Consider the following 7,498-nt stretch of genomic DNA (forward strand, 5'->3'; position numbering starts at 1 on the left):
ATGAATACTAAGATGAATTTACCATAGATGAATTTACCATAAAAGTGTGGTTTGGGCTTCCCTGGTGGCACTGTGGTTGAGAGTCTGCCGCTGATGCAGGGGACACGGACTCGTGCCCTGGTCTGGGAGGATCCCATATGCTGTGTAGCAGCTGGGCCCATGAGTCACGGCCACTGAGCCTGCACGTCCGGAGCCTGTGCTCCTCAATGCAAGAGACCACAACAGTGAGAGGTCCGTGTACCGCAAAAAAAAAAAAAAAAAAAAAAGTGTGGTTTATTTCTGGGATGTCTATTCTCTTCTATTAATCTACGTGTCCATTTTAGTGTGAGTGCTATATGTTTTGATTACTATGTGTTTTAGTATAGTCTCAGGTCAGGGAGTGTGACTCCTCCAGCTCTTCTTTTTTCTCAAGGTTGCTTTGGTCATTCTGTTTTTTGTTTTTTTGATGCCATACAAATTTAAAATTTATTTTTTCTTATTCTGTGAAAAAATATCATTGGTATTTTGAAAAGGATTGCATTGAATCTGTAGATTCCCTTATTTAGTATGGTAGTATGGTCATTTTAACAATATTAATTCTTCCAATCAAGGGCACAGTATATCATTCCATATGTTTGTATCATCTTCAATTTCATTCAACAGTATCTTATATTTTTCTGAGTACAGATTTTTTACCTCCTTCAGAAAGTTTATTCGTAGGTATCTTATTCTCCTTGATGTGATGGTAAAATGATATTATTTCCTTAATTTCCCTTTCTAATCTTCTGTTGTTAGGGTATAGAAATGCAACAGGCTATTGTGTATTAATTTTGTATCCTGCAACTTTACTGAATTCAATGATGAGCTCTAGTAGTTTTCTTGTAACATCTTTAAGATTTTCTATGTAGAGTGTCATGTCATCTGCGAACAGTGACAATTTTACTTATTCTTTTCCAATTTGGATTCTTATTATTTCTTTTTCTTTTCTAATTGTTATGGCTAGCACTTCCAAAGCTATGTTGAATAAAAGTGGCAAGAGTGGGCATCCTTGTTTTGCCCCTGATCTTAGAAAAAATGGTTTCAGCTTTTCACTGCTGAATTAACTGTGGACATGTCATATATGACTTTTATTATGTTGAGTTTTGGTCCTTGCATGCCCACTCTGGAGAGTTTTTATCATAAATTGATGTTGAACTTTATGAAAGGCTTTTCCTGCATCTATTAAGATGATTGTATGATTTTTATTCTTCAATTTTTTAGTGTGGTGTATCACACTGATTGATTTGTGGATATTGAAGAATCCTTGCATCCCTGGGATAAATCCCAGTTCATCGTGGTGTATGATCCTTTTAATATATTATTGGATTCTGTTTACTAGTTATTTTGTTGAGGATTTTTGCATCTATGTTCATCAGTGATATTGGCCTGTAATTTTTTTTTTTTGTGATATGCTCATCTGGTTTTGATATCAGGGTGATCCTGCCCCATAGAATGAGTTTGGACGTGTTCCTTCCTCTGAAATATTTTGGAGTAGTTTTTGAAACATAGATATTACCTCTTCTCTAAGGGCTTGGTAGAATTCACCTGTGAAGCCATGTGGTCCTGAACTTTTGATTGTTGGGAGTTTTTAAATTGCTGATTCAATCTAAGTACTGGTAATTGGTCTGTTCATATTTTCTATTTCTTCCTTGTTCAGTCTTGAGAGATTGTACCTTTCTAAGAATTTGTCCATTCCTTCTAGGTTGACCCTTTCATTGGCATATATTTGTTCATAGTACTCTGTTATGAGCCTTTGTATTTCTGTCTTACCAGTTGTAACTTTTTCTTTTCCATTTCTTGTTTTATTGATGTGTGGTCTCTCCCTTTTTTTCTTGGTGAGTTTAGGTATAGGTTTATCAATTACGTTTATCTTTTCAGAGAACCATGTTGTAGTTTCATTGATATTTTCTATTGTTTTCTTTGTCTCTATTTCATTTATTTCTGCAAGATATTTATTGTTTCTTTCCTTGTACTCACTTTGGGTTTTGTTTGTTCTTCTTTCTCTAGTTGCTTTATGTGTAAGGTTAAGTTGTTTATTTGAGATTTTTCTTGTTTTCTGAGTTAAGTTTGTATTGCTATAAAATTCCCTCTTTGAACTGCTTTTCCTGTGTTCCATAGGTTTTGGATAATCATATTTTCAATGTCATCTGTCTCTAGGTAATTTTTGATTTCCTCTTTTATTTCTTTGGTAATCCATTTGTTGTTTAGTAGCCTATTATTTAGCCTCCACATGTTGTGTTTTTTGCAATTTTTTTCATTTAGTCTATTTCTAGTCTTATAGTGTTGTGGCCAGAAAAGACATTTGATATGATTTCAAATTTCATGAATTTACCAAGGCTTGTTTTGTGGCCCATTGTGTGATCCATCCTGGTGACCATTCCATGTGCACTGGAAAACAATGTGTTTTCTGCTGCCCCTATGAGACGCTCGAGCATGTCACAAGCTCTGCATCCACTGTCCTCAGAGAGAACTGGCTTCAGCTGCTGCTACAAGACCTATGAGCTCCATCCCAGGAGCACACAAGGACCGCCACACCTGCACAGCCTGTATCAATGGAATAAGGTCAATCACATGCTGAGAAAAGAGGCAGCAAGCATCCCAACTAAAAGCAGGCCCCTGATTCTGGACAAGATGGAAGAGTACAAGGACTTGAGCTCTCCTCTGCACTTGAAAACAGCAATATCACAACTAACAGCTGAACAAATATTGACAAAAAAAACTGGAACCTACTGAAAAAGAATTATATTCAAAGATAAAGAAGACATCACAACGAGATTATAGGAGGAATATTTTCAAGACATAATCAAGCCCTATACCCTCTATGTGGGCAACCCACACACTGGAAAATGATTATATCAGAGAGGTTATCTCACAAGGGTGAGAGTTCTGAGTTCCACGCCAGGCTTCCCAGCCTGAGGGTCTGGCCTTTAGAAGAGGAACCCCATAGAGAGTTTGGCTTTGAAGGTCAGCAAGGCTTGAGTATAAATTTTACAGACAGCTCATGTGGCTCAAAATTAAAAAAATAAACCCAATCAAAAACTGGGCAAAAGATCTAATAGACATTTCTCCAAAGAAGATGTACAGATGACCAAAGAGCTCATGAAAATATGCTCAATATCACTAATTATTAGGGAAATGCAAATCAAACTACAATGAGGTATCACCTCACACTAGTCAGAATGGCCATCATCAAAAAGTCTACAAAAAATAATTGCTGGAGATGGTGTGGAGAAAAGTGAACCTTCCTACACTCTTGTTGGGAATGTAAATTGGTACAACCACTATGGAGAACAGTATGGAGCTTCCTTAAAAAAACTAAAAATAGAATTAATATATGATCCAGCAATCCCACTCCTGGAAATATATCTGAAGAAAACCATAATTCAAAAAGCTTATATGCACTGCTCATTGCAGCACTATTTACAACAGCCAGGTCATGGAAGCAACTTGAATGTCCATCGACAGATGAATTGATAAAGAAGATGTGGTACATATATACAATGGAATATTACTCAGCCTTTAAAAAAATGAAATAATGCCTTTTGCAGCAACATGGATGAACTTAGAGATTGTCATACTAAGTGAAGTCAAACAGAGAAAGACAAATATATGATATCACTCATATATGGAATCTAATTTTCAAAAATGGTATAAGTGTACTAATTTACAAAACAGAAACAGATGCACAGATTTTGAAACAAACTTATGGTTACCATGGGGAAAAGTGGGGGGGGGAGGGATACATTAGGAGCTTAGGATTAACATACACTACTATATATAAAATAAACAAGGATCTACTGTATAGCACAGAGAATTTGATTCAATATTCTGTGATAACCTATATTAGAAAAGAATCAATATATGTATATGTGTAACTGAATCACTGTGGTGTACACCTGAAACTAACACAAGATTGTAAATAAACTATACTCCAATAAAATTTTAAAAATAAAATAAAATAAAAAGGAAACAATGTGTTTCCTGCTGCTTTTGGATGGAATGCTCTAGATGTATCAATTTAGTACATCTGCTCTAATGTTACATTTAAAGCTAGTGTTTTCTTATTGATTTTTTGTGGATTATATATCCATTGATGTAAGTGGGCTGTTAAAGTCCCCTGATATTATTGTGTTACTGTTGATTTCTTCTGTTATGTCCATTCATATTTGCCTTATATGCTTAGGTGTGCCTACATTGGGTACATATATATTTATAACTGTTATATCTTTTTCTTGGATTAATCCTCTGATCATTACGTAGTGCCCTTCTTTATCATTTGTAACAGTCTTTATTTTAAAGTCTATTTTGTCTGATATAAATATTGCTACTTCAGCTTTCTTTTGATTTCTATTTGCATGGAACACTTTTTTCCCATCCCTTCACTTTCATGAGTGGGTGTGGAGAAAAAGGAACTCTCCTACACCTCTGATCTATTTAGATCTTCTGCCCATTTTGTGTTGTTTTGGCTGGAGTATTTAGTCCATTTACATTTAAAGTAATTATCAATATGTATGTTCTTTTTGCCATTTTGTTAATTTGTTTTTTGTTGTTTTTGTAGGACTTTTTTGCTCTCTTCTTCTTTTGTTCTCTTCTCTTTGGATTTGATGACTGTCATTAGTGTTATGTTTGGATTGATTTTTCTTTTTTCTGCATATATTTTTGGTTTGTGGTTCCATGAGGTTTATACATAGCTGTCTATATATATATGTGTGTGTGTGTATATATATATATATATATATGTCACTTAATAGCTAATGCATTGTAAAAATCCTGCATTTGTGAATGGCCATCATTAAAAAGTCTATAAATAGACTTTTTATAGGGAGAAAAGTGTGGAGAAAAGGGAACCCTCCTACACTGTTCGTGGGAATGTAAGTTGGTACAGCTACTATGGAAAACAGTATGGAAGTTCCTCAGTAAATGAAAAATAGAGTTACCACATGATCTAGCAATCCCACTCCTGGGCATATACCCAGGCAAAACTATAATTCCAAAAGATACATACACCCCTATATTCATAGCAGCACTATTCACAATAGCCAAAACATGGAAACAAGTTAAATGTTCATTGACAGATGAATGGATAAAGAAGACATGGTACATATATATAATGGAATACTACTCAGCCATAAAAAAGAACAAAGTAATGCCGTTTGCAGCAAAATGGATGCAACAAGAGATTATCATACTAAGTGAAGTAAGTCAGACAAAGGCATACACCATATGATATCACTTATTTGTGTAATCTGAAATATGGCACAAATGAACCTATCTACAAAAGAGAAATAGACTCACAGACATAGAATTGTGGCTGCCAAGTGGGGGTGGATGGAGGGATGGAATGGGAGTTTGGGATTGGTAGATGCAAAGTATTACCTTTAAAATTGATAAACAATGTCCTACTGTGTAGCACAAGGAACTATATACAATTTCCAGGGATAAACCATAATGGGAAGAATATTAAAAAGAGAATGTATATATGCGTATAACTGAGTCACTTTGCTATACAGTAGAGATTGGCACAACATTGTAAATCAACTCTACTTCAAAAAATTTTTTTCTAAATCCTGCATTTTGTATTCTTCTCTCCTCATGATTAATGTTTTTCATATTTTATTTTGCATCTAATTTTTCTGTGTATCACTTAACTGTCTATTGTAGATACAGATGATTTTACTACCTCTGTCTTTAAACTTCCCTTTTAGCTTTGTGTGTGTATTATTTCCTACCTTTATTTTTTGTTTGCCCTTACCAGGGAGATTTTCATACCCTAATTCTCTTATTTCTACTTGCATCCTTTTATTTTTTGCCTGGAGAAATTCCTTTAACATTTGCTCTTATGCTGGTTTGATGGTGCTGAACTCTTTTAGATTTTGCTTGTCTGTAAAGCTTTTGATCTCCCATCAAATCTGAACAAGAGGCTTGTTTGGCAAAGTATTCTTGATTGTAGGTTTTTCCTTTTCATCACTTTAAGTATATCATGCAATTCCCTTCTGTCCTGCAGAGTTTCTGTTTACTTTTACCTTGATGCTTTTAATATTCTTTCTTTATTTTTAATTTTTGTCATTTTAATTATTATGTGTCTCGGTGTGTCCTTCTTTGCATTAATACTTCATGGGACTCTCTGTGCTTCCTGGACTTGAATGTCTGTTTCTTTTCCCAGGTTAGGAAACTTTTCAACTATTATGTTCTCAAATATGTTCTCAACTTCTTTCTCTCTCTCCTCTCCTTCTCCAACTACTATAATATGAATATTAGTGTGCTTGATATTGTCCCAGAGGTCACTTAAACTGTCCTCATTTCTTTTCATTCTTCTTTTCTTTTTTCCATTCAAGGGAAGTGATTTCCACTACTCTGTCTTCAGCTCAGTGATCCATCCCTCTGTATTATTTAGCTTATTGTTGATTCCTTCCTGTGTTCTTTTTTTTTTTTTCCAATTTCAAGTATAGTATTCTATCTCTGTTTGGTTGTTTTTTATATTTTCTAACTCTGTTAAAAACTTCTAACTTCTCGCTGTGTACATCCATTCTTCTCCCAAGTTCTTTTGTCATTTTTACAATCATTACTCTGTACTCTTTATTGTGTAGATTGCCTATCTCCACTTGCTGTGGTTCTTTTTCTGGGGTTTTATTTGTTTCTTCATCTAGAACATGGTACTCTGCTCTCTCATATTATCTAAGTTGCTAATTGTATTTTAATGCATGTAGTAGGTTAGTTACATTTCTTAACCTTGGAAAAGTGGTCTTCTGTAGATGTCCTATGTGTCCCAGCAGTGCACTCCCCTCTTATCACCCAAGCTATATGCTCTAGGAATTCCCCCTAAAAGGGCTGCAAGGATACTTCAGTTGTGGTGGGCTGAGTATGTGGGTTGTCTGGTAGGCTTCTTTGGCCCCTAGCCCAATTGGTTGCCAGGTCCTTCTTTGTGCAGATGCTGCTGGCTTTTGGTTGGCATGGCCTAGTCATGAGTCGGCTGGCTGCAGAACCCTAAGGGGCCCTGGGGCTAGTGCTGGTTCACTTGTGGGAGGAGTCAAGGTCCAGAAGACTCCAGGGCTCTTTCTTCCTCACTGTTGGGTGAAGCCAGGTTCTGGGGTTAGTGTGGGGCTACTGGTAGGCAGAGCCATATCCTGGGGTCTGGCCATAGGGCCCAGAGATCCCAGAACTTGTGTCAGATTGCTGGGGGGTGGCAGTTCTTGACAAAGTTGGGTATGGGTCCAGGGTAACCTGAAGTTGGTGTTGGCCAGCTAGTGGGTAGGCCCAGGCCCAGGTAGGGTCTGGCCTGATGTTGGTAGGCTGGATTGACAGGCTGAAGGATTGTGTTTTTCTTGCATCTGGTGTCTGGCCCCTGTTGTCTGTGGCTGGTCTAAGGGCTAGTGCACACTTCCTGGTGGGCAGGGCCAGTGCCTGCCCATTGATGGGTGGAAATGTGTCTTAGCCCTCTGTTGAACAGGGCTCTGTCTAGAGGTGTGTCTAGAGATGGCTG

This window comes from Delphinapterus leucas, chromosome X (genome assembly GCF_059928025.1).
Source record: "Delphinapterus leucas isolate spDelLeu-1000000601 "Yukka" chromosome X, BTC_Dleu_Yukka2, whole genome shotgun sequence".
NCBI classification, from domain to species: Eukaryota; Metazoa; Chordata; class Mammalia; order Artiodactyla; family Monodontidae; genus Delphinapterus; species Delphinapterus leucas.